Consider the following 12,232-nt stretch of genomic DNA (forward strand, 5'->3'; position numbering starts at 1 on the left):
AAGTTTACGGTCCGGTATATACTTTTGAAAAGAAGTCACCTGTTGGATGAGATGTTTTAGGTAAAAAGAGAAGTGGAACGCGTAGTTACCTGAACGGTTGGCCAACATCGCATTTTGGTAAAGGCGTTTCCCAAATTTATCCATGGCCTTGCCCTCTCTGCCAGGAGGGACAGAGGCATAAACACTAGCTCCTGCAGATTTCTTCAGGGTCGATTCCACCAGCAGAGACTCATGGGGGAGTTGGTGTTTGTCAAACCCTGGAATAGGAATCACTTTATAAAGAGATTCTAGTTTTCTCGGGGCTCCTGGTATTGTCAAAGGAGTTTCCAAATTTTTATAGAAAGTTTCCCTCAAGATGTCATGGAGGGGCAACTTTAAAAACTCTTTGGGAGGTTGGTCAAAATCCAAAGCATCGAGAAATGCTTGGATTTTTTAGAGTCAGACTCTAGAGGAATAGAAAGAGTGTCTGACATCTCCTTTAAGAATTTGGTGAAGGAGGAGTGCTCTGGTTTAGTAGCAGGATTCTGCACCGATGGATCATCCTCTTCAGACGAATAATCCTCCTCGGTACCGAGGGGATCATCGGAGTCATCCCACAAGTCAGGGTCCCGTACCGATTGAAGGTGGCCCTGAGAGAGTGGAGTGGATGTCTCGGTATGTTTTGTCTTGCGTACCGATTTCCCCGAACGGGTCGATACGGTACCTGGTGACTGCACAGCGGTATGGGTTTCAGAGACCGGTACCGGATCAGAAACTGAAAGAACAGTGCGTCGATGAGACCTTGGTTCTGCTGATAGAATAGGCATGGATAAAGATTTCTGCGGTGCCGATAATGCCGATGCCAATAATAGAGGCTGATCGACAATCGGCACCGAAGGCTCAGTGGGTACCGACACTGGAAGGGTCGGAGTCAATAGAGCCGGGAGCAATTGTTGCAGTTGCTCCTTAAGTTGGGCCTGAAGGATAGAGGCAATACGCTCATCCAACGTTGGTCTCGATGGCACCGGTACCGCTTTTTTCTTGCTCGGTACCTGCGGTGCAGCTCGACGCTCTGGAGAAGTCGATGCCGATGATGAGGCAGTGACTTCGATGGGAGCGGAGCGTTTACGGGGCCGGCGCGCAGTCTGCAGGACTTGGCTCACTGCTTGTTCGACTGGCGGCCCGAGGACAGTAGGGGAAGGCTTCTTAGCCGGCTTATCTACTGGTTGCGACACCGGTGATGTAGTTTGCGGTGCCGAAACTGTCGGTGTCGGTTTGGAGGGAGTTGCCAACGTCGATACCGGAGGAACTTCCATAGCGGTACCGAACAAGATCCGCTGTTGTATTTGCCGGTTTTTCAAAGTTCTCTTTTGAAGAGAACTACAGCGGGTGCAGGTTTCAGCCCTGTGGTCCGGACCCAGACACTGTAGGCACTTGTGTGGGTCGGAAAGAGATATAGGGCGCGCACACCGCTGGCACTTTTTAAAACCCGGTGACGGGGGCATGAATGGAAAAACGGCTGTAGCAAAATCGAAGCCCGAGGCTTCGATGGTGCCAACAGGCCCCGCTTGGGCCGACCGCAAAAAAACGAAATAAAGTAGTTTTTTTTTTTTTTTTAACACGAACAAATTAAAAGAAAAGGAAAAAATTCGAAGAGAAAAAACGCGCGAGCGGGAAGGCGAAAATACTTGAAAAAAATTTCCAACAGCCGTTGGAAACACGCATCTTCTTAGCTCCGCGGAAACTAAGAAACTGGGGACCGCGCGCCTCCGTCGGGCGGGAAGGCACTCGCGGTGCGGCCTAGCTAGAACTTTCTAAAGTTCTTAGAGTGCAATCACTCTAAAATTGTCCGTACCGGGCTCCGTCGGTGCCGTCACCCATCAGTCAAGAATTTGCTGCCTGCTTGTCCTGGGATAACACCAGGTACAAAATATAAACCACTTTGGATTGTGTTTAGGCTACGATGCTGTGTGTGGGAATGTGGGGATAGTCTTTCCTCCTTCTCCTATACCCTCCACTCATTGCACTTCCCCTTCTTTCTCTGCCCCACTCTTGCGCTTCTCACCTCATGCTCCCTTTAAGTTTGCATCAATCTATTTTGCATTCCCATTTCTTCTTGCACTTCCTGTCTGCTTCTTCCCTTTCCGTCTCTTCCTTCAAGTTCCCATGCAACAGGAGAGTTGGAGCTCAGGTACTGGCTTGAGGCTTGCAGTAAGGGGTGAAATGAGAGTCAGAGTCAGAACATTGACTCCCATGCAGGGTTCAGCAAATTCTAGCTATCAATGCCCTTCCCTCCTCTTGATAGGAAAGTCAATGCTCATAACATTACTGCAGAGCCTGAAGATGTGCAGGATGCCATGGAGCTGGTGAGTGTCATCTCACAAGTTCTCCACTAGTTTGCTAGTGATGCTGGTGCCACAGCAGTTCTGCTCCTGGACCTTGGTCTTCTTTTAGCTATATTGTGGTTAGCAGAGCAGGTCATATGAGGCGGTCATATGCGGAACATTATTACATGTTAAGTCCCCCTTAGATAGATATAAAGGCCGTCTTTTCCTTATAATGACTGGGATAGCCATGCAGATGATAACCCGAAACTGGAAAAACCATGATCGTCTGAATTTCCTTTTCTGGTGAGCTAATCTATGCTCCAGCTATGGATATGAGAAAATGAATGCAGAAAGTCTGGGGCAAAGTATTCTTTTTAAATTGGTTTGGGGTCCGTTGGCATCTTATGTTACTTCTCTATAGCAGGTCTCTGATTATAAGTCAGGTTTTGTTTACTTTCATACACATCCAAAATAGGGTGGGGGGATATTTCTGTCCTAATTTGACCCTAGAGAAGTTACACTTGGGGTGGGAGGAAGGGTGGGAAGATATTATTAATATGAAGAGGGTAAGGTTACTGGGCAAATAAATGTCGCTATGTTTTATTGTATAATCACTGAGTGAGGGGGTGGGAGAAAATGAGTGGTTATATATATAATTGTAAGTGGATGTGTTTAAATTGATATTAACTATATTCATGTATTGCACTTTTGAAGTATGGAAAATCAATAAAGAATTATTAAAAAAAAAGAAAAAAAAAAAGAGATCCTATTCAATTGACCACCATTGGTTACCTGAAATTGTTTGAAGGGAGTCTGAGGTCTTTTTTTCCTCCTTCGGAGAAATCCACAGCCAGCATGTATAGTATAAGGCAGGGGTGCCCACACTTTTTGGGCTTGCGAGCTACTTTTAAAATTACCAAGTCAAAATGATCTACCAACAAAAAATTTTTTAAAAACACAAAGCACACTGTATGCATAGAAAATGTTAATTATCATTTATATTGTGGGTTTTTTTTCAAAGAGGTCAAGGCAGATGACTTTATGCAATGTCACCTCAGTAACAACTCTACAAAAATAGACAAATATACCCCCCTCCCTTTTTACTAAATCGCGATAGCGATTTTTAGTGGAGGGAGCTGCGCTGAATGCCCCGCGTTGCTCTCGACGCTCAAAACCATGACGCGCTAAAAATCACTATTGCAGTTTAGTAAAAGGGGGCCATAGTGCAAAATATAGACAGCAGATATAAATTCTCAAAATAGAAACATTTTGATCACTAAATTGAAAATAAAATAATTTTTCCTACCTTTGTAGTCTGGTGATTTCATGAATCTCTGGTTGCACTTTAGTCTTCTGACTGTGCATCCAATATTTCTTCCCTTCTTTCAGCCTGCTGTATGCTTCCAGACCTCATTCCCTCTACCAACTTTTTCTTCCTCTCTCCCTACCTTCCTCCCCTTTCTTTCTTTCTTTCTTTCAGTCTTTCTTTCTGTCTATCTTTCTCTCTCCATGCCCCCTTTCTTTCTGTCTTCCTGTCCCCCCTTTCTTTCTTTGTCTCCCTGCTCCCCCTTCTTTCTGTCTCCCTGTCTGCTCCCAAGCCACTGCCGCCATTGGAGAACAGGCCTCCAAACCGCCGCCACCATTGGGAACCACCACCTCCCCTCCTCCCCCTAGGAGTCACAAACACTACCTGTTGCAAACTGCTGCAAGGAACAGGAGTTTTCTGCATATATTTGCAAGGATGGTTGCCCCTGGGGACATTAATGAAGCTGAAGCCAGACCGATGTTATCAACGTCTACAAGTGTGCAAACAAGCATGCGATTGGTTCTCTCCCCCCCCCCAGCACCCCAAATCCGTCCTTCCTCCCGCTCCCACCATTTGCACTGCCGTCTCCGAGGCCACTCGCGACCAACCCCCTGGAGCTCACGCTCTCTGCCGCTTCCTGACCCCCAGTCCCCCCCCCCCACTTGATGAAACTTCCTACTTCCAGTGGGGTGGCCCGTGGCAGAGGGAAAAGCTCCAGGGCTGGCCTGGAAATCCCTAAGAGAAGGTAGGATGGGGAGAGGGGAGGGAGGTTGACTGACTGACTGGTGCCGTTCCGTGCAGGTAGTGAGAGGAGCTGCCAGGCGCGCAAGGACCGACAGGATGCTTTGGGTCCGTCTGGCTCTTGGGAAGCAAGTAGAATGCGAAGGCAACAAGATCGACTCGTGTTGCCTTCACGATCTACCGGTCGATTGTGATCGACCTGTTGGGCACACCTGGTATAAGGTATATTGAATGTTGCTGATATTTCTTGAAATTGAGATTTCTATCACTCCACTTTTGTTGTTCATCCATTCATTGATTATAATTTGTGGAGGTTTTTTTCATCAATTTTTTGTTTTAATAACAGCTAGGAATATTCCCAGTAAGTTAATGCCAAAGTGAAACTAAAAGAACCTATATACATGTGAAACCCATTATCACTCAAGGAACCTTATACAGGATTCAGAACAGTAAAGAAATACAGAATACTGTATATAATGAACAGGAAAGGGAACCCGAGTCTAAGAGCTACTAGGACTTGGTTGTTTTCCAGGTGGGTCCTCGACTGGTCTAGTAAGACTCGGGGGGAAAAAATTAAAAGCATCCCAGGAGCCTAGTACAGGGTTGTCCCAGTACCTTCCTGTTCAATTAGATTACCATGCAGTATCCAACACCACCTCTTTGCTTTCTTTTTTAACTTGAAACAGCCAGTCTAAGCTGAGAGAATAAAGAGTACTACTCAACCTCATTGAACAAGGTCGCTTAAGAAAGCCACTGGGTTAGAGCCTAGGGTCCTAGAAGAAAAAACACCTCTGCACTTGACTAGAGGAAGGCTCATTGGCCAGTCCTTGGGAACACCAATTCTATTACTAATCATTTCTATAGCACTGTTAGATGTACACATTCAAGAGATTGTGAGCTCTACTCAGCAGGGACTATCTAATCAGACAAACAGAACAAGTAGGGTGTTAGGGAGTTTCTTAGGCATGGGTGCTTTACAAGCGAATGGGGCTGTGATCTTCACCTTAAGGAGAAAGGCCTGTTTAAAGCAATCTGCTGCACCAATCACAGAAACATAATGGCCCATCCACTATCTCCTCCTTTCTCTAAGAGATCCCATGTGCCTATCCCACGCTTTCTTGAATTCAGACACAGTCTCTCTTCAGCACCTCTACCAGGAGGCTATTCCACGCATCTACCACCCTTTCTGTAAAAAAGTATTTCCTTAGATTACTCCTGAGCCTATCACCTCTTAACTTTATCCTATGCCCTCATTCCAGAGCTTCCTTTCAAATGAAAAAGATTTGCCTCATGCACATTTATATTACGTAGTTATTTAAACGCTTCTATCATATCTCCCCTCTTCCGCCTTTCCTCTAAAGTATACATATTAAGATCTTTAAGTCTGTCCCTCATACGTCTTATGACTAAGACCATGCACCATTTTAGTAGCCTTCCTCTGGACCGACTCCATCCTTTTTATATCTTTTTGAAGGTGCAGTCTCTAGAACTGAATACAATATTCTAACTGAGGTCTCACCATCTTATACAGGGACATCAAATACCTCCCTTTTCCTACTGGCCATACTTCTCCCTTTGTACTCTAGCATCTTTCTAGCTTTGGCCGTCACCTCTTCAACCTGTTTGGCCACCTTAAGATCATCACATACAATCATACCCAAGTCTTCCTCCTTCTGTCATGTACATAAAGTTCTTCACCCCCTAAACTGTACCGTTCCCTCGGAGTTTTGCAGCCCAAATGCATGACCTTGCATTTCTTAGCATTAAATTTTAGCTACCAAATTTCAGATCATTCTTCAAGCTTTGCTAGGTCTTTCTTCCTGTTATTCACACCATCTGGGGTGTCTACTCTATTGAAGATGGAGAAATTAGGTTCTTACCTGCTAATTTACTTTCTTTTAGCTTCTCCAGACCAGTAGAGGTTAACTTTACGAATGGGTATATATCTAATCATGACCAGCAGGTGGAGACTGAAAACAAAACTTTGGGACAGTATATACTATCCTCCCTTCTCTATTTCCCTCAGTCTGCCGAATAGCCAAGCAGAACCAAGAACTGGAAAACAGGAAGAAAACAATACTCCGAACAGGAGTAACAAATAACATACCCAAATGCTGTTGGAAAATGCAGAGGAGAAATACCCGAAGGAAAATGTCCCCACAGCTCGCCAGCTAAGCCAGCCGAGCCACAGCCGCTGTTCTTTAATTCTCCCCGGCCCTAGAAAAATACTAGAACCCGCAGCAAAAAACAAAAACTGCCCGCGAAAACAGCCCCAACAACAACAACAACAACAGACAGGGTGGGGACCTCTACTGGTCTGGAGAAGCTAAAAGAAAGTAAATTAGCAGGTAAGAACCTAATTTCTCCTTCTTTAGCACTCTCCAGACCAGTAGAGGTTAACTTTACGAATGGGACGTACCAAAGCAGTCCCTCTCACGGGCGGGACCCCCGAAGGGCCGATACCAGAACACGCTCACCGAACACCGCGTCCCGACGCGCCTGAACATCTACCCGATAATGTCTAACAAAAGAATACAAGGAGGACCAAACCGCAGCCTTACAAATATCCACCGGAGGCACGAGCGACGACTCAGCCCAAGAAGCCGCCTGACCCCGAGTGGAAAGAGCCTTGAGAAACTCCGGAACAGGCTGCTGTTTCAGAAGATAAGCGGAAGCAATCGTCTCCTTGATCCAGCGCGCAATAGTAGCCTTAGAAGCGCCAGCTCCCCGACGAGGACCAGCCAGGAGGACAAAGAGATGATCGGACTTCCGGAATTCCTGGGTCCGCTGCACATCAGAGCGAAGGACCCGACCGACATCCAACTTGCGCAGCTGCCGTTGCTCAGAAGAGCCCTCCCGACCACCCAAGACCGGGAGAACCACCGATTGATTGACATGAAAAGGAGAAACAACCTTCGGCAGAAAGGAAGGAACAGGCCGCAAGACGACCCGCTCCCTAGACAACTCCAAGAAGGGAGCCCTACAAGAGAAAGCCTGCAGCTCAGAAATACGCCTAGCAGAAGTAATGGCCACCAAAAAGACCGCCTTCAAAGTAAGGTCCTTCAAAGAACAGTCGTCCAAGGGCTCGAAAGGCGGGCGCACCAAAACAGAGAGAACCAGATTAAGATCCCAAGAGGGAACCGAGGGCCGTAGGGGAGGCCTAAGCAACGTGGCCGCCCGCAGAAACCGAATCACATCAGGAAGAGCCGATAAACGCTGACCTGACACCAACCCTCGAAAGGTCAACAGGGCCGCAAGATGAACCCGGAGAGAAGACCAAGCCAGGCCTCTATCCAGGCCATCCTGCAAGAACTCTAGAATGTTAGGCAGAGAAGCGCGAAAAGAGGTCACTCCCCGCGCCCGACACCATTCCTCAAAGAGACGCCAAACCCGCACATAAGCCCGAGAGGTAGAAAGCCTCCGGGACCCCAACAGTGTAGCGATCACCTTGTCTGAATATCCCTTCTTGCTAAGGCGACCCCTTTCAAGAGCCACGCCGTAAGACAGAAGAGAGACGGGTCGAACATGGGAATGGGACCCTGCATCAGAAGGTCGTCCGAGAGAGGCAGAGGAAGAGGAACCGCCACCAGGTGCCTCACCAGATCCGCATACCACGGACGTCGAGGCCAATCCGGAGCCACCAGCACCACCAAACCCGGATGGTGAACAATGCGAAGAAGCACTCTGCCCACCAGCGGCCAAGGAGGGAACACATACAACAGCCCCTCCGTTGGCCACGGCTGGACCAGAGCATCCAGACCCTCGGCCAGCCCTTCCCTGCGACGACTGAAGAAGCGGGGCACTTTGGCGTTGCCACTCGTGGCCATCAGGTCCATCAGGGGCTGCCCCCAATCTTGCACTATCAACCGAAACGCTCCGGCGCCGAGAAACCACTCTCCTGGATCCAGGAAGTGACGACTGAGGAAGTCTGCCTGAACATTTTCTACCCCGGCTATATGAGAAGCCGAGAGGTCCAGAAGATGGGACTCCGCCCAAACCATGAGCCGAGCCGCCTCCTGCGCCACAGGAGTGCTCTTGGTGCCCCCCTGACGATTGACATAAGCCACCGCCGTGGCATTGTCCGACAGGACTCTGACCGACTTGCCCAGCAAAAGGGAGTGGAAAGCTAACAGCGCCAGCCTGACCGCTCTGGTCTCCAACCCGTTGATCGACCAGGAGGCCTCCTCCGCGGACCAGGTGCCCCGAGCTGAGTGGCCCATAAACTGAGCCCCCCAACCGAGGAGACTCGCATCCGTAAGGAGCACCGTCCACTGCGGGAGATCCAGACCCACCCCCTGAACCAGGTGAGGGGTCCGGAGCCACCAGCGCAGACTGCAGCGCGCCAAGCCTCGCAGGGGAACCGGAACATCCAAATCTTGCCTCCGGGGAGACCACCTCCGGAGCAGAGCATACTGAAGAGGACGCATGTGGGCCCGCGCCCACCTCACCACGTCCAGGGACGCCGCCATTGACCCCAGGACTTGGAGGAAATCTCGCGCCCGAGGACCCCGGGACGCCAAAAGCAGGCGAATCTGAGATTGCAATTTGCTCACCCGGGCCTCTGGAAGGAAGACCTTCCCCAAGGAGATGTCGAACATAACCCCAAGGCACTCCAGACGCTGAGCCGGGACCAACCGACTCTTGGAAAGGTTGACCACCCAGCCCAGCGACCGGAGAAACTCCACCACCCGAGCCGTAACCCGGGAGCTCTCCTGCAACGACTTTGCCCGAATCAACCAGTCGTCCAGGTAGGGGAGAACCAGGATGCCCACCGACCGCAAGGCTGCCGCGACGACCACCATTACCGTGGTGAACGTCCGAGGAGCCGTGGCCAGACCAAAGGGAAGCGCACAGAACTGAAAGTGCCGCCCCAAGATCGCAAAGCGAAGGAAGTGCTGATGAGAGGCCCGAATTGGAACCTGCAAGTAGGCCTCCGTCAGATCGAGAGACATCCAGGATGGGCCGAAAGGTCCCCTCCTTTATGGCCACCACAAAGTAAATGGAGTACCTGCCGGTGCCCCACTCCGTAGGGGACACCGGCACCACTGCCTCGAGATCTAGCAAACGCTGAAGGGTCTGACGAAAAGCCTGCGTCTTCCATGGAGTCTGACATGGAGAAGCGAGGAAAAGGTCCGGCAGAGAGCGGGTAAACTCCAGAGCGTAACCGTCCCGCACCACCTCAAGGACCCACTGATCGGACGCGATCTCGGCCCATTTGGGGAAAAATTTGCGCAGCCGGGCCCCCACCGGAACCAAAGGGGGCGCCGGCAAGGAGTCATTGCGCAGGACGGGAAGCGGGGGAACCGGCGGAGGGATTCCCTGCCCCCCGACGGGCCCCCCGAAAGGGCTGCATGCGCTGGAAGAACCGACCCCGGGAAAAACCCTGAGCCGGGAAAGAAGCAGCCCCACGCCCCGGGCGATACTTGCGAAATTCCCGCAAACGCCCCCGGGCAGCCCCACACCTAGACGCAGGGCGGGCACGGTCCTCAGGCAGACGGGGCACCTTCGAGTCCGTCAGAGTCTGAATCAACTCATCTAATTCCTCTCCAAACAAAAAGACCCCCTAAAGGGAACTTTAGTAAACTTAGCTTTGGACGCAGAATCCGCCGCCCAAGCGCGCAGCCACAAAATACGCCGCGCGGCCATGCCATAGACTTAGCCGAAATCCGCACCAAGTCATAAAGAGCATCTGAGAGGAACGAGGCAGCCATCGCAATCTTCGCTACCTCCTGATCCACTAGAGACCAGTCATCAGACTCCCGATCCAGGACACGCTCAGCCCACCGAAACACGGCGCGAGCGACTAGCTCCCCACAAACAGCCGCCTGGACCCCAAAGGCAGAGACATCAAAATCACACTTAAGAAGAGTCTCTAACGCACGCGCCTCCGAGACCCTAAGAGCAGAACCGTCCATAACAGGCACGGTATGCCGCTTAGGAAGTGCCGAGACCACCGCGTTCCCCATTGGCGAAATTAAGGTAGCCCTACCTCCCTCCGGGACGGGATACCCAAGAGCCAAGGCGCACACCAAACGAAACTGCGCCCATAGGCCACTGCGCCAACACAAAATCCCGCAAATCCTGACGCACAGGAAAAGAGCGGGAACCAGGACAGACCCCCTGAAGCAGAGGGGCCCCCATACGCGGGGTCTCCGGCGGCGCCACTGCAAAAATGCAGCACCAAGGAGACCTGCTACACAGGTCTAAAAGCTCATCCCTCTGAATAAAAAAGCGCACCACGGACGCATCTGCTCTGGAAGACGGGAAACCCGCCGCCCCGCTGCCAACAGGCGTCCCCTCTAGAGGATCCTGGAAGCCCGCCAAAGCAGCCAGGTCCTCAACCAGGCCAACACGCTCCTCCGCCCACCAATTCGCAATCCAAGCCCCCCCGCGGGCGCTTGGATGAGGGAGGAGGAAGAGGGGACGCCAAACGAAAAGAGGGAGGCAAAGCCATAGGGGGCGCGGAGGGAAACCCCCCCCGAAACCCCCCAGGCGCACGTGGGACCCCCAAAAGTCCGCACAAAGAAAGAAAATAAATTGGGGGCAAAAAACCCCTGGGGGTCCCCAGGGACTCCCTGCCCCAGCAGGGGTCCATGCTGAAACCTGCCCCTGTGTTCGCCATACAGGGGGAAGGTCACCTGAGGTTGCAGACAAAATGGAGGGGCCAGACAAAGAAAATGGCGAAGTTCCCGCCAAAAATGCTCCCTCCATGGCCTGTAGCGGCTGAGAAGACTGAACAGTCCCAGCCGCTAAGACAGGCAAGTCGGCATCAGCTGTCAAAAAATCAGCTGAGAGGGAATCCTTCGGGGAATCCCTCCGTGGGCGGTTGTGGAAGACCGGGCTTCCCCACTGCTCCAAGCCGACTCGCGAGGCACCATCGGCGGGGAGCTCTGGGCGCCTGCAGCCGCTGCCGACGGAGCTCCACCACCTCACCGACCCAAACCGCCGAGTTCAGGCCGGCCGCGAGTGCCTCGCGGCTGGACTAAAATTGTGGCCTACTCCCCCGGAGAAGGGCACAATTGCTCCAGACGCGACCTAGCTATAAAAAAGTGCTGGTTACATGAAAAAATACAGTAAAATACAGTTTTCTTAAAGGGAAACAACCCTTCAGACCAGCACTACCTCAGGATTTTTTTTTTTTTTTTTTTACAGAACAGACTCCACAGGCTCTCGAAGCAATATGCCTTGCTTGACTTAGGGGGCAAGGCTTACTGCTGAGGCTCCTCTAAAAAAATGTGGGGAGGTGGAGGAAGTGGGGGGAGGGACCCCGCTCGTGACCCGCCGGGTTTGACACCCCCGAGGTCGGACGGACCCCCAAACAGGGCCCGACCAAGCTCCGTCCGGCCAAAAACAGGGACAATAAACCCCTAAACAAATTCCAACAGCCCTACCAAGAGAGATGGGTACAGATCACTCAACACCTGCTGGAGACTGAAAGAAGACTGAGGGAAATAGAGAAGGGAGGATAGTATATACTGTCCCAAAGTTTTGTTTTCAGTCTCCACCTGCTGGTCATGATTAGATATATACCCATTCGTAAAGTTAACCTCTACTGGTCTGGAGAGTGCTAAAGAATTTGGCATTATCCTCAAAAAGGCAAATCTTACTTGACAGCCCTTCAGCAATATAGCTTATACAAATGTTAAAAAGAACAGGCTCAAGAACAGAACCTTGAGGCACACCACTGGTAGCATCCCTTTCCTCAGAGCGATCTCCATTGATCACTATCCTCTTTCGCCTTCCACTCAACCAGTTCCTGACCCAGCCCGTCATTTTGGGGCCCATCCCGAGGGCACTCAGTTTATTAGATGGCTGTGTGGAACACTGTCAAATACTTTACTAAAATCTAAATATGCCACATCAAACATACTCTTTCTAT

The 12,232-nt window shown here is 50.9% G+C and overlaps 1 protein-coding gene across 3 annotated transcripts in view; it reads right to left on the reverse strand.

Annotated features, from left to right (window-relative positions):
- ATG7 (autophagy related 7) overlaps nucleotides 1-12,232 on the reverse strand; it is a 351,798-nt gene that overhangs the window by 225,220 nt on the left and 114,346 nt on the right. The gene's annotated exons all lie outside the window — the stretch shown is intronic.

The sequence above is a fragment of the Geotrypetes seraphini genome, chromosome 17, assembly GCF_902459505.1.
Source record: "Geotrypetes seraphini chromosome 17, aGeoSer1.1, whole genome shotgun sequence".
NCBI classification, from domain to species: Eukaryota; Metazoa; Chordata; class Amphibia; order Gymnophiona; family Dermophiidae; genus Geotrypetes; species Geotrypetes seraphini.